Source organism: Talpa occidentalis, unplaced genomic scaffold (assembly GCF_014898055.3).
Source record: "Talpa occidentalis isolate TD23 unplaced genomic scaffold, MPIMG_talOcc4v2.1 talOcc4.9, whole genome shotgun sequence".
Lineage (NCBI taxonomy): Eukaryota > Metazoa > Chordata > Mammalia > Eulipotyphla > Talpidae > Talpa > Talpa occidentalis.
In genome coordinates, this window is record NW_023605305.1 from 102,490,829 (window position 1) to 102,516,212 (window position 25,384).

Below are 25,384 nucleotides of genomic sequence, written 5' to 3' on the forward strand. Positions count from 1 at the left end.
ATTTGGGGTCATTTTTTTAATTAAAAATAGAGGTTTCCTTTTATGTAAGTCATAAAGTCTAAATGTCAGGCTGAAAATCTGTCTTCATAACAAAAATTAAGAATAATTTGTATCCTGTGGGTTTACAAAATCCTTAAGATCACTGATTTTCAATTTTAATTTCACAAGCACTAGCCAGCAAAGAAGAGGGTATAAAAAGCAAAAAAAAAATTATGTATGAGGAAAATATCAAACAGAAGTGAAGATAAAATTGGAGAAATGAAGATTTGTTCAGTTCATATTTAAAATGGCTCAAAATCATAAAGGTATCTACGGCATTTAATAGTAATAAAAGTAGCTATTTTTTGGTAAAGATCCCAAAATCAGTAGAATAAGACTGAGGGGATTGAAAATAATTGATGAGTCTTGCCTCAATTGAATGTAGTTTTAACTACATTATTGAATGTAGTTTTAACTCAACCACTGTATTGCAATGGCAGTTACATAGGCCTCAAAAGGTCTGAAACTATATAACTTATGTAACTGGTAGTCAGGTCTTTGGGGTTCTCAAATTACTAAACAATTTTAAAATCATGTACTGATTTCTGGAAACTGCTCTCTCCAACAGGTTCACAAAAAGTATCTGAGCAAAGATGGAGAAAATTGGTGTTTTGGGCATGGTGTGGTAACACACATTTGATGAATTGTAAGCCTATGCCTATATAATATACACAGTCTTATGAACCCATGTTACCTATGTAAAAAAATAATAAAAAATAAACAAATTTAAAAATTTTGTGTCAAATTTAATCTGTAAATCAATGAGAAAAAATAAATAAAACATGGAGAATCCAAAGGAAGGCCAAAAATAAAGTGCTAGTCAACATAATTAATTAATAAAATACAAATGATAACCCAAAAGTGATAAATTAACCAATCTGAATTAAGTTAAAAACACTAAAACAAGTTCTACTAAGGTTAGGGAGCAACTAGAAGTCTCATAAATTACTGGCAGAAGTGTTAATTTGTGAATCCAATTTGTATCTTTCTTGTAATTAATAATAGTATGATACTAAACATCAAGGGAAGCCAAAAATGGAACAACTTTAAACAGAAGGAAAAAAACAATCTTTTTAGTATATATCTATTTATGTCTGATATATTAGTCTTAATGCATATGACAACAATTCATGTGCATGACTAACCAAAATGTATCTATCATACTACTTTGACAAAAAGAGTCCATCAAGTATAAGTATATTGAGACACAGTGAAAAACCACTGATCAGTGTGTATTCCTGAGACTCTTAATATGTAGTAGAAGTTCATTTTAAAGTCTTCAGGCATAACCAAATTAAAATTATCTAAGAAAATCAGGGGCCTCCCTGGTGGTACAAGGGTCTAAGTCTCAGTGCTATCTCAGCCTCTGGCCTACACCCCAGTTCTTGTATGCATAAATAAATAAAAATGAAAATGAAAAAAAAAAACTAAGAAAATCAGATGCAATTTGTGGTATGCTAATGTACACCTGAGTTAGTGGGAGCCTGTATTTCTGAATTGCACACAGTGTTGCAAACCAATGTTACATTAACAAAAAAGTATTAGTTGGGGCCTGCCTGGTGTTGTAGAGGTTAAGTCTCAGCACTATCATTCCCACAGCCTGAGTTCGATCCTCAACCAGGGAAATAACCCACATATGGCACAGCAGCCCTCTCCTGTCTCACCTGCTCCTCCCCTTAGCAGTGTATTTTGGCAGATTCGCTTACTCTGCTCCCTACTCTGTCTCTGGTGGCTCCTCTCACCCCCTATACCTCTGGCCAACACCCTAGTTCTTCTATGCTAAATAAATAAATAAATAAACATTAAAAACAAATTAAATATTATTATTATTATTATTTTAAAATCACCCTTATTTTTTCTCAATATAGGATTTCTCTTCTCAGATGTGGTCACAATATTTTTCCCACCACCAAAGTGGACATTGTCTTCCATCACATTAAACAAAAATACTTTGGTTGACACCACATAATTAGAAAGTGCCATGTGTTATTTATCTAAGAAACCAAGAAATAGTCTCAACGGTTTGTGAAGCACAGGTTTTTCTAGATAGTGGCCAAAGGCTTGTGAGTGTGCAGTGTGTGTCTTTGTGTGATATGTTGTCTCAGCAGCCTAACTAACTTGTCTCAGCTAGACAAGTTAGTATTTTATTCTGATAAAACTCAAAACAATACATGCCCAGTGAGTGATTGGTAGACAGGTTCTTCACTTCTGAAGGATACATCTCAGGAGACAATTGAAAATATGATTAGAGAAAATTCCAGGCTGGATGGCCATAATCATAACAACTAGTAAATGACCACTCATCACAGTGACAGTCACTTCCATGTGTGAGAGAAAATTATGTCTTTTATTTTACCTGCTTGCTTTTGACAAAATAAGATCACACAGTCAAGCGCTGCATCTCACAGAAGAAAACAATTCTTTGAATTGAGTACTTAAAAATAATTAAGGTTTCACTCTTTATGTATTACACGGAGTAACTGACAGCTGTCTCTCATGTTTTATATGAATGTCTGTATTGAGTGTTTTTTAAATCTTGGTTAAATATAGTACTAGCAAAATCAGTCTCTTCATATTTAATTCTCTATAATAAAAGGTAAGGAGTTAATATAATTATTATAAATCACTGTGAAGCTGGCCTCTTGGGACCACCTGTAACATTTTATATCACATACAAAATGGTAATATTCCCCTATATGAGATACAGTTATAAATTACCACCTTTACCCTTCTGCATTTTGTTGGAGGGATTAAAATTGCATTCAGAGATTACTATATAACCAGCATGCAAAATAATGCCTGGATATTATTGGTCCTTCAGGTAGAGGCCAAGTGAATTTGCTTATTTAGCTTTTCTGTTGTGAAATCATCTATGAAGTAATTGTAAAAGTGGCCAGAGAATTAAGATACAAATGCTAATCTAAAGAGGACTAAACTTAAGGGACAGATTTCCTGTTACATGGACAAAAATGAGTATTGTGAATTATATAAGGTACTTATTATCATTTATAGGTCTTTTATATAAAATGTTTAAGGGCCTCCCTGGTGGTACAGGGGTTAAAGTCCCAGCACTATCAAGCTATCACAAGCCACTGCAGCATGAGTTCGATCCCTGGCCAGGGAGCTGACACACATGGCGCAGCAGACCTCTCCTGTCTCACCCGCTGCTCCCCTCAGCAGTGTATTTCAGTAGATCTGCCTGTTCTGCCCCCCACCCTGTCTCTGGTGAATCCTCTCACCTCCCACAACTCAGTTCTTGTATGCATAAAGAAGTAAATCTTTAAAAAAAGCAAAATGTTTAAAATCATTAAGGTCCTCTACGATAAGAGATTACATCATGTCAAGTATTTTTACACTTAAAGATACACCTATTCTATAAAGCAAATGTAATTTTATGATGTAATTCTACTTGCAGATCAGCTAAAAGCAAATAAAAGAAATTTTGTTTGTATAGTTCTCACATTATGAAATGAGAAAATTTTGATGTGGAACTATGTTAAAAGTATTTAATGCTTACAACTGTTTTTTTGTTTTTTTTTTTTAAAGAACCATTTTTCTTTTTTCTTTTTTTAATTAATTAATTATTTATTTATACAAGCACTGGGCACAGTCAGAAGCACGGGAGGGTGAGAGAATTCACCAGAGCCAGAGGGGAGAGCAGAGCAGGCAGACCAACAAAGTACACTGCTGAGGGGAGCAGCAGGCAGCAGGAGAGGTCTGAGCACCATGGGGACCCTCGCCCTTGGCTGGGGATCGAACTGGTGCTCCAGAGGCTGCGAGCAGCTTCGCAATCCAGCGCTCAACCGCTGAGCCGCCAGGAAGGCCCTAGAACTGTTTTAATAGTGATGTCATCACCACTTCAAGGTTAAAGCATAAGCTGTCCTACTCTTTATTCTATGGGTTTATCTTTTTCATAAACCAAGAGGTTTAATATTAATAGATCTGGAAATAATTATACATCTATCTTTTTTCCAATTAAATCTTCTGTTGTTAAATGAAAATTAAAATGTGATACCAAATTCACACAGCATGCTGGAAATATTTCTAAATATAATAGTGCTAGGAAAAGAATTTGATTCGAATACTTCTGACTTCAGGTTAAGTCAAAATAATTGTTATTAAATGATTTGGCAATATTTTTCCAAGGAATTAAGAGTATATACGTTTTGATGGAATAGATTTCTATTGAGAATTTTTTTGGTCATGAATTATATTTTTGTTGTTTACATCTAATTATATATTTTTAATTTTATTTGCTTTCTTTTAAGTAGGATTTTTTAAAAAGATTTATTTATTTATTTTTATTTTATTTTTTTATAACCATTGTTATATTCCCATACAATTGCAGCCCCCCCATTCTGACCCAATCCCTCCCCTGGCCCCCGCCCCCCTAAAAGTGTCTCTGGTTCATAGTTTTTTGTTGATTTTGATTTTCACTTTCTTATAGTTATTCATTTTCCTGGTCCCTTATTTAAGTTTCCTAGGATTCCTGCTATGAGTGAGACCATCCGGTATTTTTCTTTTTCTTTTCGCTTATTTCGCTGAGCATGATCCTTCCAGCGCCATCCATGTTGCTGCAAATTGAATGTGTTTATCTTTTTTGAATGCTGAGTAATTCCATGGTATATATGTACACATCTCTTGATCCAGTCATCTATTTAGGCATTTGGGTTGTTTCCAAAGCTTAGCTGAAGTAAACAGTGCTGCTATAAACATAGGGGTGCAGGTGTTTTGGAATTGATGTTTCTGTGTCCTTTGGGTAATACCTAGGAAAACACTGGATCCTATGGAAGCTCTAATGTTTAGTAGGTCCAGAAATCTCCACACAGCTTTCCACAGTGGTTGGACCAGTTTGCACTCCACCAAACAGTGCAGGGGGTTCCTTTTTCTCCACACCCTCGCCAACATTTGTTGTTGCTAGTTTTTTTAATATGTGCCATTCTCACTGGTGTAAAGGTATCTCATGGTAGTTTTGATTTGCATTTCCCTGATGACAAGTGATGTTGAACATTTTTTCAATATGTCTGTTGGCCATTTGCATTTCCTCTTCAGAATTTCTTTTTAGCTCTTCTGCCCATTTTTTGACTGGATTATTTTCTTTGTTGTTGTTTGAGTCTCATCAGCTCTTTGCAGATTTTTGTGATCAGTCCGGTATCATTAGTGTTGGGTGCAAAAATGTTCTCCCAGTTGGTGGGGTTCTCTTGTTTTGTTATTGTCTCTTTTGCTGTGCAAAAGCTTTTAATTTGATGTAGTCCCAGCTGTTTATCTTTGCCTTCACTATCACTGCTTTGGGTGATGTGTCTGTAAAGATGTCGCTTTGATGTGTAAATCACGTAGTGTGTTCAACCTATATTTCCTTCTATATATTTTATGGTTTCAGGTCTTATGTCCTAGTTCTTTAATCCATTTGAGTTGATTTTTGTGTATGGTGTGAGGTAGTGGTCAAGCTTCATTCTTTTGCATGTAGCGACCCAGTTTAAAAGCCCATTTATTGAACAAACTTTCTTTGCTCCAATGCATATTCTTTGCTCCTTGTCAAAGATTAGTTGAATAAATCTGTGGGTTTATTTCTGGATTCATTCTATAAAGATCATTGGTCTTATGTCTGTTCTTGTTTATCAATACGTCACTGAAACAAAAACTTAGCATTCTATGAAATAAAACATCTTTCTTAATCTGATAAAGGATATTTTAAAAAGTGACAAGAAGCATCATAGTTAATGGTGAACTGTTGAAAGTTTTCTTCTACCGTAAGACAAGAATGACTACTTTCGTTCTTCTATTCATCATTGTATTGGTTGTTGTAACCAACACAATAAGTCAAGAAAAGAAGAAGATGAGATGGGTAATATAAGAGAGAACATCAAAGATGTCCTAAATTAAATGGGGTCAGAGTATGTCAATAAGAAAGGAATATAATAAAAAGAAAGGAAAATAAAATAATATAACAAAAACAAAAACAAAAACAAAACTGGAGTTCAGAAAGAGGTCCACACATCTGAGTTAATGACTGAGATGCAACTCCAAAGGAAGAGGAATAAAAACCCTAATAATTTGAAAGGGACTTGTACTCTTGTTTATTGCAACATTTTTACAATAGCTAAGATATGGAAACAACCTGATGAGTGGATCAAGAAGATGTAGTATCCACACACAATAGAATACTACTCTGCAATCAAAAAAGAAAAACTCATGTCATGTGGCAACATGGATAGACTTGCAAGGGATTATGCTAAGTGAATAAAGTCAGAAGGAGAACACAGAAGGTCAAAGACAAAGCTTGAAAACAGCATAATATGGACAGAATTAGTTTTTCTTAATATTTTATTGGTGATAAAACTTAACTATCTGACAAGAAAATGCCACAGTGCCTTCTTGTATATACCTTTTTACAGTTGGAAACTCATCACTGATAATTTCTATTTTTCCTCATTAGATCTTGAAATAGTTACAATCATGTTCACAAATGATAACTTTTAAGATATATTCTCCAACATATTAAAATTCATTTGGCTCTATGGGTTTGTTTGTTTTGTTCCTCAGTAAACAACTCACATATTCTTAGCAAAGATTTATCATTTCTGAAAGTCACCAGGCTCAAATGAGTTTTAAACATAACTAAAGATAGACTGTGACCTTTTAGATGGTGAAAAAGGCTTATCTTTGAGCCATATGGTCAGCCTCAGGCTTAAAACATTGAAATTGAGACTGGAGGGGGTTCAAGCTATGACACTGATTACTGCATGTCTCTACATTAGATGCACCAAAAGACAGAAAGAAAATCTTTTATGACAAAGTGTCTGATGCAATTCATGCAAAAGTAAAAGAATCATTCTTAGAGATGTCAAGTCTATACTTGTTAGAACCACAACAAATGACATGAATTTCATTAGACAAGTTTTTGAGGACTGGAAACTGAGCACATCATAGTTTGAGGGGCATTTCTGACTGATATATCACAAAATGTACCTGAGTTATCATATTTTCTACTCCCTTGATATAATAAATTTTGCTAGTGAATCCCAGTGATAAAGTCATGTTATTCTTGGTCAATTTACTTATGGAAAATTAAAAGATACTAACTTACTAGACCTATTCAATTAGCTAATTTTTAGACACCTTAATGGCAACTATAGGACACTACACCAGTTATTGTATCCTCTCATAGCAGTAAGGTAGTGTTTAGCAAATTCCTACTTCTAAATAAAATTGCTTTCTTTAAAGCTTTAAGTGTGCTTATAAATATGAGGAATAACAAATTGATGTGACAGCTTACAAAATTCCATATATACCACTTTTTCCATGATTGGAAATTAGAACCAAGATGCAAATTTTCTAATATCATCAGCTCACCTATCACCCCAGATATGAAAGTCTAGGGGATTTTCAAATACTGACTGGCAGGAAAAGAAGAATATTAAACACATCATATATTAGTGTGAAACATGTTTGGCAGACTCCTGTGGTCTCTTTATTATTATATCAGTGTAAAATGTTGTTCATGAAACTGTAAAATTTGTCTTTTTTCCCATTATTATCCATCTTTAAACCAAGATAAAATTAATTTTTAATTATGCAAAAAACTCATAAGTACCTACTTTTTCCAACATGCTTGAGCAATATGTTAATTTTGTATGCAGATTGACTAGTAACTATTAAAAGGTAAATCCTACTATATCAGAAGAATAAATATTTAATATATTCATTCTGGTAGATGTGAAGTAAACTATGTTAGATCAGTGGAAATTATCTCACTGTGGAAAAGCTGATGAGATAATGAACACTGCTCAGGATTTACTTTTGTACAACCACAAGACTGGGATGAGCTAAGGGCACAGGTTGAGCTTGATTGAGGAACAGAGCGAGTTATGAGTTAGCTGAAAACAAACTCATATACTACTATTAGTTTATACAACTTGGGATTGCTGATGAAATTTTAATGCAAAAAGCTATATGTCAATAGTAATTAGAGGCAGATCCAAAGGTTATTTGCAATAGCTAGTTTTCTCTTGGAAAAAGATCTAGAGAACCTTTGGAAAAGTGTGTTTAGTAGACAAAGGGTGAAATATTGGATTATATATAAAAGGTTTTAGCTGAGTTCACATTTCAGGAAACTTTTTTTTTAATAGCTTTTATGTTTTCTGACTCATTTGTTGTTATTATAAATACATTAAATATATGTGAATCCATATTGCCTCACTTGTCTTAGAGCTTCATGGTATACAAGGAAATTTTAGGGCAAACAGAACAAATATACATGCATATATTTGTATACAATACAAATACATACATACACACACACACACACACACAAATATGCCCTCCCTTTTCTGAAACCCAAGTATATTTGTTGCTCCTGACTGGTTATTCTGACTGTGTAACCCATCCATGTTTCATCAATTTCCTTTTGAGTTCATAATAAACTAGCCTTAAAACTGGTCATGCGAAGTTAAATCAATGCTTTTATTGTAAGACTCCCCACAGCAGCTATATTTGTACCAATTGCATTCCAAACCAGAAGGACTATTCAGGTGGTCACACATTAGATTGTTTCTATTATGAATTTGAAGTTTGAATTTTCAGGTCTTGTGTCAAATGGGTTCCTTGGAGGGAGGCACCAACTTCAGGAGATGTGGTAGTATTTGGTCCTCATTTTTGCTTCTGCCAATGAAATCCCTTTGTGAAGTTATGAAGCAGTTCAGAGATAGATAAAAGAGGTAACCACATATAGATCAAAATACCAATTATTTTACTGATAAAATCTGTATTAGAGAGCATTCCTAATTCTACCCCTACTGTCATTTTTTTAATATAGCACCCTCCTGGGCCTCTCTGGTGGCACAAAGGGTTAAGACATAGCCTGTGATGCTGACCGCAGCCACTGCAGCACGAATTCACTCCCTGGCCAGGGAGCTACCCACATAGTGTAGCAGACCTCTCCTGACTCGCCTGCTGCTCCCCTCAGCAGTGTATTTCAGTCAGTCTTCCTGTTCTGCTCCCCACTCTGTCTCTGGTGAATCCTCTCACACACCACCCCCCACACCTCTGGCCTGTACCTCAGTTCTTGAATGCATAAATAAATAAATCTTAAAAAAAAAATATAGCACCTTCATCCAAGTGGTTTCCACCATGCCACAGTACAGCACTGAAATCCAATCTTCTCTCCATGAGGACAGAGGCCTCTTGCTTCATATGGGCTGATTACCTTTCCTCCAAACACAGTTTCAAATTCACCAAAAAGCCATGTCTCCCATGGAACAGTGAAATGGCGAGAAGGAATAAAAGGATATTCCTCTACTCAGGATTCCTTCACATGGAGAGACAACTAGCATAGAGAATGGGCTGATTAATAGGGAGGTAAGAACAAAGAGGATTTTCATTAAATAGAAGTAGACACATAAATTCTTCACCTAAAAATAAATGTACTTCCACCTGCCCCATCTAGTAAAATACATATGCTCATTTTTTCATTTATATTCTTCATCTTTAAGTTCAAAGTTATGGATTTATCTTTAATATTATGTTCTGTCTTGTTTTTTCTAAGCCAATCAGTAATCTGATCACATCCTTCTTCACCAAAACAATCATTCTTAAACTCACCTCTCTCTTTTCTGTTGCTATTTTCCATCACTTACAATTGAACCTTCATTTTCTAGCATATTCTGAGGAACACTGATCTTTTGAGAATCTCTTCAAAAAAATCGAGGGCTTTATATGATCAGACATATTTCAGAAAAGCCACACATGATTTACTCTATTGTGGAAATTTTTAAATGCCAAAGAAAAAGATGTTTTCCAATAAAGAAGCCTCTTTGGTTTTATACAAATGCTTGATCTTATTTCAAGACAGAAACTAAAAGTGAAACAAAACAAAAACCCCAAATAGCTCTTATAACCTCTAAGAACCAGTGTTCTTTGAAACACTTGAGAAATGTCTTACCAAAATATTTTAGTCAACTTTCTAACTAGTTACTTGGCCTCAAAGGTAATCATGCAAATTAGTCAACACATTTTATAATATAACTTCCTTGTCTAAAAAGATTCTATATATTCCCTATATTGCTTATCGAAAAACAAGCTCAAACTACTCAGGGAGCTATTCGAAGTTATCTTTCCAGATGAAAATGGCACTATTTTCTAAAACAAAAATCTTGCTATGATTAAATATGTTCTCTTATTACTGTCTCAAAGGACAAGAAACCTAACTTCTTTAAGCCCCAATTTCCTCAAATCCTATAACTAAAATTACATATCAAATTTTTTCTGGCCCATATTCCCATGTCTATGCTCTAATACACACTAAATAAATGCACTTGGACTTATTTCTTATTATATATAAAATACTCGATATGTTTTGCTTTACCCAGTGGGCACAGGGGAAATACAATGCAGTGATTAAGAATCTTGGGTCTATGGGCCTCCCTGGTGGTGCAGGTGGTTGAGTGCAGTGCTGAGAAGCTGTCTGCAGCCTCTGCAGTGCTGGTTCAATCTCCGCCAGCTGCAGAGCAACCCACATGGAGCGGCAGACCTCTCCTGTCTTGCCCGCTGCTCCCCTTAGCAGTGTATTTCAGTCAGCCTGTTCTGTTCCCCACTCTGTCTCTGGTGAATCCTCTCACCCTTCCGCATATCTGGCCTGTACCTCAGTTCTTGTATAAATAAATAATAAAATATTTTAAAAAAAGAACCTTGGGTCAGATGCTGGACAAGATCACTCAAAATGTATGTACTTTAAATATATTTAAAGTGAATTACATATTTTTTCTTTCCTAACATCAAAAAAAGAAAAAAAAATCAGTTGGCATAATGAAGTGAGAGTATGTATGTTTTTATAGAGCTCCCTAATATGTAGTTAAATGATCAATATTAGACTGCATATTCCCTCATATAAATATCCAACTTTTATATTTCTGTATAGTGTTCCCATTTTGTATACAAGGGTCTTTGCTAATGGAAGTATTCATAAATTATTTTAGAAACAAAAATATCAGATCTTTAAGGGTTCACAGGAAACATTAATTCAATACCTTTATATTATAAATTAGAAAGTGAACATGTATTTTATTTGCCTAGTTTTACATCGTTAGTTCATAATATATCCAGGTATAATTCTTTGGGCAGATACTTATCAGGTACAGATTTTATTTAATAAAAGTTTAGCAAAGGATTCACCATCTAACTTCAGTCCAAATTTTGAATCCACAGAATCTTAAGGAAATAAAAGTTCATGTTAAGTTACTAAATTTGGGGATGGTAACTGAATCAATAGAAAATACTTTGTGGATAATTACTTAAAAGTTGTATGAAAGAGAGGCAGATATTAAGTCTCCTCAGTTTATGTCCATTCATATACAAGAAGACCTTACTTTCCTCTAAACAAAATATTTATTTAGTTAAAAATACCATAGACCCAGTGTGAGAAAACTGAGTGATTTTCATCCTCCTTATTTGTTAATTGCTTAGATATTATATAAGAAAGATTCTACTCAGTTAGCAGCTGGGTTTCTTTGTGTTCTGGATTTGTGTCTAGTTTTTCAACTTATAATTGATCTGGTACATGCTGTTCTTCAAAGGAAATGCTCTGTGATATTAAATACACTTTGGATTATGACTATGAAAAATAACTGGTATTTGAAAGCTACCTAGAATATTCAAAGTAGATGATAACATAACCCACGTAGATCTCTAAGAAAAATTTCAGCACCTTTTCTCTCCCTTAAGCAATGTCAAATTTCTTAGACTCACATTGTGGAATAAAGCATCTGAAAGTTGCACTGTAGCTTCACACACATACTTTGCATACATTGCCATGGAGCTCTTGGTAGTAAGAGAGAGCAGTACTATCAGACATATACCAGAGATAGTTTGATTTTTCTATCTAACTCAGATCTCCATGAAAGCCTGAAAAACACTTCACCAAAATCAGCATAGCCTCATGGTGCTGATGAATGTTGATCAAGGACTCTTAAGGTATATTTGAATATGTAAATTATCTTGAGATATATACGTCTCATAAATGGTGCATAATATATATTTTACATAATTCAAAACACCTATATGTATCAGAATACAAATATTTCTGCTTTCCATTCCATTAACATGGTATTTGCTAAGCCATATGTAAAGGTTCAAGGTAATATATTTTTTTAAAAGAAAAAGGTAAGTCCTCACCTTATATATAATGTATCCAACTAAAGTATATATTTTGTGTTTGGTAGTGGTTGAAGTTTGTGAAATCACTCTAAGAATTTGTCACTCTTGTGGCTATAAATAGCATCAGGAAGTAGAGAATTGATGAGCCAAGGCTAGAAAGAAGAAGATAAAGAGACAAAAAAATAGTGATGGGAGATCTGAGTGACTGGGGAGGGGAATAGAGGGGGATGGATATAAAACTAACAGAGAAGCAAAATATATAACATACATTTTCAATTAGACAAGTGGTCTTGAAGTAGGAGGGTTCAGTCACCAAAACAAGTGGTAAATGGCAGAAGCCAAAAAATACCAAGCAATTCTCAGAGAAAGAACATTCAGGCAAAGCAAATGAGTGAATATACATGACACATTAGTACCAAGAGTCATGTGGTCTCAGAGGTAAGTTTCTGTCTACACTAGTATTTGTATTTTAAATCAGTTTAAATTACATACTTTTTTAGGAGTAGAATTCAATTTTCAAGTTGCAGTGTTCACGGGAAGATAACAGGGTATGATCTTAAAAATCTGGCATATATTGAGCTAAATGGAGAAGAGTATAAAACAGAAATATAGAAATAAAATGATAAAGAATAATTTTTCTTAACCAACACATCTTTATTGCAATCCTACATCACCTTATTGACAGGTGGACAATTACAATCTGTTATGGAAAATAAATGAAGACAGAGGAAAAAATAGTAACATTTTAGCCTTTATATTTTATGTAGTTAATTTACACACTTAGCTTATTATATTACTATATGTAATCATTCATAGTGAGATGGTCAGTTACTTTTTCTAGTTTTGTAGACCTGTTCAGGTTTGACTGCTGAATTGCTTAATTGGTATTTCTTTGGTTCTTAATTGCATATAAATATCCAACAGTATTATGGCATTTTTTCACCATTAATGGAACTCTGGAATTTAAAATTAATACCCATCTTGCTTTCACAACCTGGGAAATTGTCCTCCCTGTTCTGAAGTCATACACTCATATTTTAAGACCTACCATTATATAAGAGACTTTTGAAACATTTTCTGACTAATCAAAGCAAGATTCAATCCTAGAAGACTTGAATTTTCGACATGTAATTTACATATTTTAAAGGCTGATACTTCAGTGGTATTTGAGCTACAGGGAGCAAATATAATGGAATCTTATCTTTGTGTCTCCAAAGTCTATCCCAATGGCTGAGACACAGTGGAAGTTTTATTAATATTTGTGAAATAAATAAATTCTGGATAAAAGAATTCTGACTACTATTTTGATAACACTATCAACTTCAAAAGAATGAACAAAGATAAAATCAAAAGGAGACAACAGACAACATTGGGATTAAGAATTAAGGAAGATGTTTGGTTATGTGATCAAGACATTATGGTGGTAAAAGAGGAAATGCAAATGGCCAACAGGCATATGAAAAAATGTTCAACATCACTTGTAATCAGGGAAATGCAAATCAAAACTACAATGAGATACCATCTTACACCAGTGAGAATGGCACATATTAAAAACACTAGCAACAACAAATGTTGGCAAGGTTGTGGAGAAAAAGGAACTCTCCTGCATTGCTGGTGGGAGTGCAAACTGGTCGAACCATATGGAGAGCTGTGTGGAGATTTCTTGATCTACTAAACATAGAGCTTCCATATGATCCAGCAATTCCACTCTTAGGTATTTATCCAAAGGACATAGAAACATTAATTCCAAAGGGCACCTGCACCCCTATGTTTATAACAGCACTATTTACAAGAGCTAAGCTATGGAAACAACCCAAATGCCCCCAAATAGATGACTGGATCAAGAAGATGTGGTACCTATACACCATGGAATATTACTCAGCAATCAAAAAAGATAAACACATGCAGTTTGCAGCAACATAGATGGAGCTGGATGGGATCATGCTCAGTGAAATAAGCCAGAAAGAAAAAGAAAAATACTGGATGGTCTCACTCATAGCAGGAATTTAGAAAACCTAAATAAGGGGCCAGGAAAAAGACTAATTAATACAAAGTAAAAATTAAAATCAACAAGCAACTATAAACCAGAGATACACTACGGGGTGGGAGGAGAAAGGAAGAATTAGGGCCAAAATAAGGGGGGGTGCAATTGTATGGGGAATATAACCAAAATGAAAATGCATACATTGTGCAAAAATGAAAAAAGATGAAAGAATTATATAAAATTGCTGGAGCTGCCGCATAAAATAAAATATTAAAAAAAAAGATATTACGGTGGTAAACACAAAACTAAATATCACATGGTAGAGAAATCACATCATAGAGAATTCAGTCAATACACTGATAGATTATCCAGAACATTCAATTTCAAGATATGATACATACATAGGTTTCAGGGCACAGCATATATTTATCATAGCTATTTTAATTTAGACTTATCTAAGCTTACATACCTGATAAGTAATATAAGCCAAAAGGTGAAAGACAAATACCAGATGACTTCATTCATATGTGTGATATAAACAAAACAAAGAATAATTGAATCTAAACCAAAACAAATACTAGACATCGGACTGTAGAACTGAGTCTATCAGAGGAGGAGGGGAGAGGTATGGAGGGAGGGGGCCCAATGGAGGATGGTGGAGGATTATGAATGCTTTGGTGGTGGGTATAACATGGTAAGACAAACCTGAAGGTATACACCGCCTATTCCTCCTACATCATACACAGTGTTGTAAACCATTACTTGAATAATAAAAAAAACACAATTTTTAAAAAAATTCATTTGCCTAAAATGAATGTTCTTATTTTCCCATGGCAACTAACAAGAGTTCAAATTTTAGGTCAAGGTTGATTGATAGAAAATGGTTGGCAACAGCTGATGTGCCTATAAAATAGAATTAGGCTTTAGTTTTTTCTGTTGTTAATGATGTATGTATGCAATGCCAAGTATTTAGCAATATTAGTTAATCAGGGAATCCATTATGAATGATTAAAGGCACATTAAACATGTAATTTGTAATGCAGGCTCAGGGCTACTATTGCATTTTTTGCTCTAATGAGTTAATGTTTTTAAAGAAATGATTATGGTCAGCTAAAGTTGTTTTAACTCTCAAAGAAAAAGGTTTTTAATTAAAATTATCAGACTCTCCTTGAAAAACTCATTGTCTTTGTAAGGGGAATTTAGAAATTGCATCTTGAACTGCAATTAAATTTCCAAAATACTAATGAACTAACTAGAATTAACTAGATTCATTATGGTGATCATTTTGCAACATACAAAAATATTATATCACTGTGTTGTACACATGAAACTGATATAATGTCATATGTTGATTATATCTCAATTAAAATACTAGTGAATAATGTTATAAAAAATAACCAGTATGATCTTGGAAAAAGGCCTGGTTTGATTATAACTGAAGCAGAATTTGTTTAAATTGGAGAATGAGAGGAATAAACATCCTTACAAATCATAGACAAGCTGAAATACAACATCAAGTAGATCGATAACTTGACTATGTTACACTAATTAATTACCCAACTACAAATGCCTGTGGAAGAAAGATTATTTAAATTTCTTGTATTCAATTCAAATCAGTAAAGATAGTGTCACCTTATAAATTGAATTGCATCTGATACATAAATCTGTTTAGGGAAAAACCTATCTCTTTTCAAATTTCCAATATTATAAGTAAACCAGAACATCACAGATAGCTGTTACTATCTAACTTGAACTTAGAATAGACTCAAAGTCAAATTTTCTGACTTAATACTTTGGAATTATTTTTTTTATTAATTCTTTGCTGGAGGAAAGCCATCGGAGATAAAGAAATGAACATTACCTATCTTGTCTGAACTTGTGAATTTCAATACCTAGCAACATGATATTTTTAAGCTTCTTTATAAGTGATAGGTCAAGGGCTTTTTACAGAAGGTAAATCATGTTTTCAAAATGAAATATTGAATATTGATTCTATTTTTGACAAAAGGAAAAGGGCATATGGAAAGAGAAGACTTTATCTTTGTTACTGTCTTCATTATAATCATCATGACTATCATCGAAAGTATTTTTCATCATATTTATTTATACTCTGAGATTGCCAGTATATAGTGTGCTTCTAAGCCTTGCTATAAACAACAAAGAAAGTTGTTATTTCACTTACATTTGTTTTAAGAATTGTCAGTCCTATTTGGCTTTAAATGTAGTACATGTGGATGAAAATCTTGAGAGGAAACTGGAGAACAAAGTAATAGATAATATACTAATTTTCCTTTCATATTTGACAACTCACCCCTTTGTACTGATACAAATAAATGGAGTACTTCTTTGTAGATGGATAATAACTTTCAACAGAAAGAAGTTATTCTATAATACTTTTAATACCTCTTATAAATATGACATATAATGGATATTTCTTGCCATCTAATTTGAGTTCAACCTGAAAAGTTGTATAGAAAATCATTGGTGATTGTCCTTTTATATTTAACTTTTTAATTGCTTAGTTGAAAATTCAAATAAACTTATAATATAGGATTTACATGCTTGGAAAAGCAAGCATATTTGGCTTTAACATTATATTGAAGAGGCATTTCTCATATACTCATTGATATGTCAGCCAACAAGTGTGAAGGTACAGTTAGCATTATTTCTTTAAGACATGATGCCAAAGGCAGCAAGCATCATTGTTTATTAATTATGGTTATTAACTAAAGCCCAGGGTGAACACAGAGAACCTGGAATTTACAGGGATATTAAGGAGCAAAATTTCCTTTCTCTATTCTGTTGAACTGTAGCATTTTCTGGGAAGTCTTTACACAGTGGGGTAGTTTTCTCATTTCTCAAATGTGATGAAAACCTTCCTCTTAATAGGAGACCAGGATCTTTGAAACTTTAAAATTCGAAGTGTTCTCTGAGATCTACTCAGTTATTAAGCAAAAACGAAAGCCTCAATTATTTTACTCAATATGCTCAAGTCCACAGAGTTTTAGAATCAGTAACAAAGTGTTCAATATGGCTATACAATGTGATATAATGGGGGAAATTGTGAGCTGAATATGCCTTCTCAGAGTCATGAAAGGCAGATTCTGTGAACAATGATCTATGGAAAATGCTGGAATATAGATTAGGTTAGCTAGACAGAGACTAGTAATCAATGAAAATGAAAAGAGAAAAAAATGGGGAATTTGAAATTGACATCAGGCGAGGTTCAGTGCCATATTCCTGGGAGGATGCTCTAACACACCCCAGAGTGTCACTGGAGCCAGAGGAACCGTAACAGACACTTCACCAAAGAAGATAAAGATGATAGATATACAGTAAATAAACTAGAATACCTTCTGGATATTGGAGACCAATGCTAACCATGGCAGACAAGACACTGAGGAGGGTCCTCTTTGGTGGCACAGGGGTTAAGACACAGCACTATGAAGCTATCTACAGTCACTGCAACACGAGTAAGATCCCCAGCCAGCAGCCAGGGAGGTGACCCACATGGTGCAGCAGATCTCTCCTGCCTCACCCACTGCTCCCCTCAGCAGTGTATTTCAGTTGATCGGCCTGTTCTATTCCCCACTCAGTCTCTGGTGAATCCACTCCCCCCACCCCCTACCTCCACATCTCTGGCCTGCACACTAGCTCTTGTATTCATAAATAAATAAATCTTTTAAAAAATAAGAGACACTGAAGAAATGCAACTTTATGCAAAGAGTATGTGAACAGAGGTACCAAGGGCAGGAGAGAGCACTGCAAATCTGTACTTCCATGTTGGCTGCTGGCCCAGGGCAGGGGAGAGCTGATTAGTGTAGATGTGTACACTTAACTAAGGGGAGTTGTGGTAACATATACCTGAAGAGTGTGATCCTATACCTCTGAACCATATATAATGATCACCTCAAAAAAGTAATATAAAGAAAAAGAAAATAATTTGCAGAATAAAATGTTCCATGAGTATCCAGAATAAGACAGTCAATAGATGAGCATTATTAATCACAGCAACAAAGACTCACCAAAATATTTATATCTGGCATTCAAAAATGTTAGCACAAAAGATAAAATTGTATCTGTGCTGGAAAGTATTAAATGACAAGAAAAACTTATGAGGCAACATCATCAACATATGGTACAATCCAAAGATAAGGCATAGACTGAAGAAAACAGACACAAAAGATGCATCTGATAAAGGACTACTATTCAAAATTTACAAAAACTCTGAAAAATCAGTAGTGAGAAACATTTCATCTAACTAATAAATGGGGTCCAACACCTAAACAGACACTTCACCAAAAAAGATAGACACATAGTAAATAAGCATATGAAAGTAGTTCTGCATATTTGTCATCAGGAAAATTAAAATTAAGATAATAAATACCTCTGCACACTTATTATAGGGTCAAAACCTGGGACATTGACAACACCAAGTGCTGACAAGGATGTGGAGCAATAGGAAGGATTCTTTACATTGTTAATGGCAATTCATAGTAGAACCCCTCTGGAAGACAGTTTCACAATGTCTTACAATACTAAACAATCTTAAAAATACAATCCAGAAGTCTCACTCCTAGGTATTTTACTAAATGGCATTCATTTTTCTTACAGATTCATGGGCAGAGTAGTGATGAAAATGAAAACTATTTATTATTTAATGCCCCATAGCTTTTATTCCTTATATGAGAGAGAACTATATATAATTGAGGGTAGAATATTGGACTTGTGATGGCTGTTCCTGAATAATTTCTGGCTGGCCATTCATCAGAAGAATTGCACCAATACAACAAAAAAGCGAAGAATCCTATCTCAGGAAATGAAGATGAGGGTTTTAAAAAAGGCAAAGAAAGAAGAAAAAAAAAATAAGAAATAAGTGCTTCTAGTGAAAAGTAAAAATGTACCACCAGAATGCATAAATGACATTAAATAATCTATTCTCCCAGTATTGAACGATCTGATTGTTGTACAGACTAGTTTATAACTGACATCATTAAAGATTATGCAAAGAAACAATCACTGTTATTAAATATGCATTCTAAAATTTGCAGTAGAAATTTTCATGAACATTGGTTAATCTTACAAAAGCACAAACAAAAATATGACAAACAAAATTTAGCGTTCTAATTTGAGCACCTACCTTATTTTTGTCAAAGTGAAGACAGTTTGATATCCTGTTCATAAGTTGGCAATGTTAATATTTTTGTAACTTTGAACCATTTTTGAAACTTTCATAGAAAATTACATTTAATATGTTTTAATTACTTCTGAGTAATGATGCCTAGCTGAATTGCTATGTATTACCATTTATTGGTAAAATATCTGCTAAAAAGTGTACAAGTTAAATTTGAAGCTTTGTAACATTGTCAGATTATTTCCTTTCTCACATACTATTCCTGGCTAAATTTAATTGCCTGAGATATTGAAAGGTGGTGTTTAACACTTTGCTAGAGAGAATGTTTGAGTGTATGCTCAATTCAAACAGAACTAAATAATGTAATTCATCTGTTGAATATTAGAATATTTACTGCCATGTCAACTCAATAACCCTTTTCTCTTTTTATCTCAAAAAAACAGTTCATTTTGGGAAGCAATACACTAAACTTAAAGAGAATGTTTTCCAAGTTTTCTTGCAATTAGAGATTTCCACATTACTAAATTCTGTATGAAAGTATACAGATGAGAGAGTTGTGATAAAATCCCAATGATAATAATATCCTAAAGTCTCATCATTATCTTGGATAAGCATTTATCCTAAGGAGAAAAGCTAGCCATATCAAGATAACACTTACATTCAAGATACTTTTATGCAATAGAATAATACTTTTATGCAATAGAATAAAACCTTGTATGTGTTAGCCACTGTTAACACACTATATGCATAAGCTATTGTTGATACACTTCCAAGATTGATGTTTAGGAACTAACATGGTTGCCATCAGTAATGCTTTAGAAGCTGTCATACTTTTAGAAGAAAATAAATATGCTTTATAGAATTAATATGTCCTATTAATAAATAGAATTAATAGCTACCAACATATACCCATAATTAATTTTCTCTGATTATATATACAAGAAAATATAGTTAATTATGGGGATAAAGAAGACAGCTAGCTGAGATTTTTTTTTTTAAGATTTATTTTTATTTATTTATTTATTTATTTATTTATTTATTTATTTATTTATTTATTTATTTATACAAGCACTGGGTACAGTCAGAAGCGCGGGAGGGTGAGAGAATTCACCAGAGCCAGAGCGGGGAGCAGAGCAGGCACAAGGACCGAAGTACACTGCTGAGGGGAGCAGCGGGCGGCAGGAGAGGTCTGTGCGCCATGTGGGACCCTGCTCTGGTGGCCAGGGAGCAGCCGGGGATCGAACTGGCGCTGCAGAGGCTGCGGGCAGCTTCGCAACCCAGCACTCAACCGCTGTGCCACCAGGGGAGGCCCTAGCTGAGATTTTTAAGCACCTTGAAATATTATTCGTATAACTTTTATTCAAAGACTTCCCAACTATCTGTGTTATATAAATAGCATAAATATATCTTTACTGCACAACATCTAAAAAAAGTTTAAAATCTAGGACTCTCCTTTAGTTATGTCTGATACAAAATTCACTGGGGAAATTTAAACATCAAAATTTATTATAAACTGCTTATACAAAGCATTCATTACCTTATATGAACCTGTAAAATAGTTGTAGGGTATTTCCTTAAATTCTTTACATGTGAGATCAGGGTTGGTTTTCAAATGGATATAAATAGAGCTCTTAACTTTAATTTCCCTAACATTAAATATAGAGGAATATTAGGAATATAGAGAGGTGTATGGGGTTAAATGGTAATGTCTCTCATAATTTAGTCTACAATTAGATACTTATAATTGATGTTGTAATGTAGAAAAAGTACGTTTCAGGAAGGAAATGGTGAGTTCAGTTTTATAGAACATTACTGAGAGGAATACAGTATGCTGAAGGAGATGAGGAAACAATAGATTAAACAGGTCTAAAGTCTTGAGTGAGGACAAAGACTACAATAGAGATTTGAGAGTGATAAGAAGAAACATAACTATTTAAGGAGGCTGTAAAGTCAAAACAGAAGTAGGCCAAGAATGCCCTCATAGAGATGAGTGGATAAGGAGATGCCCTTGAAAGGAAAATCAGAAGGGGCAGAAAAGAACAGGGAGAATTAGTTACCTTAAGTCAAGAGGGTAGAACATTTCCTGAAGGAAGTGACTGGCAGTGTTAAACAAGTCAGGGAAGTCCAGTAGTACAAGACCTAATGAAAATATACCAAACCTGAGACAATTGAAATCATATAAGAAACATGTAGTATTGGAGGAGAGATGAAAATTGGAGAGGGTCAAAGACTAAATGAAAGGTGAGAAAGTGAAAATATGTAGTTAATTCTGTCACTTATGAGTCATGTCAGCTTTTCTTCTTTGTTTCTAATTCTTACATTCATATTACTTGTTCTTCTATTGACTGTTGTCTTCAGGAGATCACTAATAACAGTGGATGTATCCAAAATTTTTGATGTGTTCCTCATTTGGAAATAAATATTTGTAGATTTTATCATGTAGTTTGATATTTTCTTTGAATTTTTGATAGAAAACTATGTTGACCTGTGATATAATATTCAGATCCTCAATTAGGTACAAATGGCTCATTTCCCCAGCTGCCAGAAGTCTCATTTGCAGACATTTCTTAGCTGTGGAACTCCTGTCTGGATTGTCTTGTCTAGAAACCCATTTGGCTCAAAGCAATCTCTTTCCAGGACAGCCTCTACCCAATGACTAATTGTCACAAGGGTTAGATGATAGCCTTGCTCACCTTTCAGGACAACTCTGAAGAGTGATCCCAGTTTTTGAACTCCCCATATAATCAGCTGAAGCTTCCTTGAAAATTGCATGCAGTTCAATTTTTCCCTCTGCTTTATCTTCTTTCTTCCCTTCTGCAAAAGTTGATTCCTCCAAACAAGTCAATTCTATGCTAATTTTTGTTCTAGAACTTTTCCTAAGGAAGTTCAAGTTACAGCAATATTCTTAATCAGATTAATAATTTCCCTTTTATTTTTAGTTATTTAATATATCTATCATTATATCTTTTTTCATTTTATTAACTCCTGGTTCTTGAACTGGACTGGTAGTATAAATTTAGACTCAACTTTTAGTCATGATGAAGCTCTGGTGTTATAAATTTTCACATGAAATCAATATGAAATGATAAAAAGGAATCAATATGTATTGTTTGTCACTCGTGGGCATAAGGCATGCGCATTTCTGACAGCTGGGGATTTTCTCTTTGCTCATTGATGTACAGCTATATATCTAATTTGCTTTAGTTACGTTGGGGTTTGGTGAGTGGGGCACTTGGGTCCCTCTGAGAAAGATTTTGGCAGTTTCCCTGCTCAGCAGCACACAGCGAGATTATTAAGGAAAAAGACATTTGCATAGACACAAACAGGCGAAGTCTGCATTTTAAAAGGGCAGGTTTATTACGAAAAAGAAAAAGAGAAGTGCTTGCGTAGACACAGGTGAGAGATGCATGTGAAAGGGACAGGCTTATTAAGGAATAGAAACACACACACAGAGGCGGGAAGGCAGTCTTGGGACAAGAGTTGTGGTTTTCCAGGGCAGAGGGTGTTCTTATATGCTGTACTTTAGAGGGAGTCATTCCTTTGTGGAATTTTATCACTTTAGGGTCAGGTTGAGTTGGTTTTCTGTAACGCAGAATCCTTTCTGACCCCTGGAAAACTTAGTTTCCTAGAACCTTCCATAACAACTCTTTAAACATCCTTACCCCCACTTCTGGTTTTTGACCTTGTGAAAACTTCCATCCTAATTGTCTCTAATCTAAGTTCCATCAGTTACATTTTATTTTGTATTTCCCTATTAGGGAAGAAGCTTCTGCATTTCAATCCTTCATGTTTCTCAAATCAGAAGTCCCAAATACAATCCCCATATAGTCTATTGTTCATGCAAAACACACACACACACACACACAGAGAGAGAGAGAGAGAGAGAGAGAGAGAGAGAGAGAGAGAGAGAGAGAGACTGGGTTATATATGAGAAAACATTTTCCTGTTTTTAAATTTTTAGTAGTTATAGAAAAATCTCCTAACCTTAGGTCTAATTCCCTAGCAGCAGATCTTGAGACAAAATATGTTCATAATTGATTTATTAAATCAGTACCCCCAGTGGAAATTGATAAATTGTGAGGAAAGAAAAATAGAAGAAAAAAATCCAAACAACTATGACATTTCAGACAAAATCTCAGCTTCAAGTCAATCCCCTGGTGAACTCTGAAGTAAAAATTACATCATATTGTTTGACCTGATCAAAGCAAGAGTTAAACTTTCAAATTCACTCACCAGTCACTGATTAAATACCATCCAGAGGGACATAAATTCCATCACACTTTGAGCTCTCTGTAGTATAAAGAACATTCTTCTGAAGAAGCGTAGAGGTGCAAGTCTAGAAGGAAAACATGAAGAAGTTGGGGATACAGCTTATAGAAGCAATAAAGGGGTCTGTGTAGAGGTAGTAGCAATAATGTCTAATATATTTCATATATATTATACTAAACCATATATTAATAATCTTTTTTTTTTTTTAAGAGATTTATTTATTTATTTATACAAGCACTGGGTACAGTTAGAAGCGCGGGAGGGTGAGAGAATTCACCAGAGTCAGAGAGGGGAACAGAACAGGCAGACTGACGAAATACACTGCTGAGGGGAGCAGCGGGTGTGGCAGGAGAGGTCTGCACGCCACGTGGGACCCTCGCCTGTGGCCAGGGATTGAACCGGCGCTGCAGAGGCTGCGGTCAGCTTCGCAGCCCAGCGCTCAACCGCTGTGCCACCAGGGGAGGCCCTATTAATAATCTTATTAATGTATCATTATCTAATATTTATGTTGATAATATATCAGAATGTACTATATACTAATATATAATACCTATGCTAATAGATACCAGAATATATTATATGTATTAGTTAGAAAACGTATGTACCAAAATGAAACTCGTGTTTTCTAACTAGAGACTCATAATTCTGAGTCCCTTCTAAAAGGGAATAACAGGATGTCCTTAGTTATATAACACAAAGTACAAAACTGCGGTGTTAAGAAAACATTAACATTTGTGAATATGATCTTTTGTCCAACCTTAAAGATATAAGTAAGATGAAATACTAAATATTATGGGAATTAGATTACAGCAATACACACACACACACACACACACACACACACACACACACTGCAAATCTTGTATGTAAATAGTTTCGAAGGAGGATAGGATAAATTCTATCTGAACTGTTTAGGGGTTTGAAGTGAAGGTGGAGATATCAGAGAGAAAATTGTAAGTTTATTTCTAACTAGTCAGTAATCTGTAGACTCTTCTCAAGTTCAAAAGCAATGGTGTGTAGTTACTTTGGTTTTCCTACTGAAGGTTCATATATATTGGACTAGGTAATTGAATTTATAGAACTAGATCCTTGATTTATCACCACTTAAAGAAATCAAAAACTCTTGTTGACTACTTTTTATTCATGAAGAATTTTATATTAATATGATTTTTACTACACAAACTGTTAACTTGATAACATTTAAAAGTAACAAATAGTATGGACCCAATTTTCTCTGGAATCTGTGATATTATACTTGTTCTAGGAAGAAGCTTTATATAAAAATCTCTTATTGACTTTATATTGAGAAAGATTTTTTTCTATATTCAATTCTTGCTATATGTGCCAATGAAACCAAACAAGTGTATTTTCTACTATAAAATTTAATATAGTAATGCCATTTAAAATAAAAGTTAGAAATATCAAATGCCCAATGTATCAAATATTCCAAAGAAAACTTTTAATTTGAAACCTTAAATTTTTCTCTACAAGACATATGCTTTATACAATAAATTAAATGGAGTAGAATATTAAAATGCTTCCTTCATTTGCCAATCCTCCAAAGTCCCTAATGTCAGCTCATTAATAATGAAGGAAATAAATCATGGTTTTTAAATACATATATGAAAATAAATCATTCTTTTAAAATATATATCTTTAAAATGAACGTTATGTTTTCAAGTGGGACAAGTGAGAAAAATCTGACTTACATTTTCAGATTAAACTCCTACAGAAAATTTCTCCCAAGATCACATAAAATTATATAATTTAAAAATATATTTAAATTCTGGGCCTCCCTGGTGGCGCAG

The 25,384-nt window shown here is 34.1% G+C and overlaps 1 pseudogene; it reads right to left on the reverse strand.

The window, feature by feature from the left end:
• The window catches only part of LOC119236891 (40S ribosomal protein S2-like), a 69,775-nt pseudogene extending 47,328 nt beyond the window's left edge, over nt 1–22,447 (reverse strand).
• Nucleotides 22,448–25,384: the final 2,937 nt, after the last annotated feature.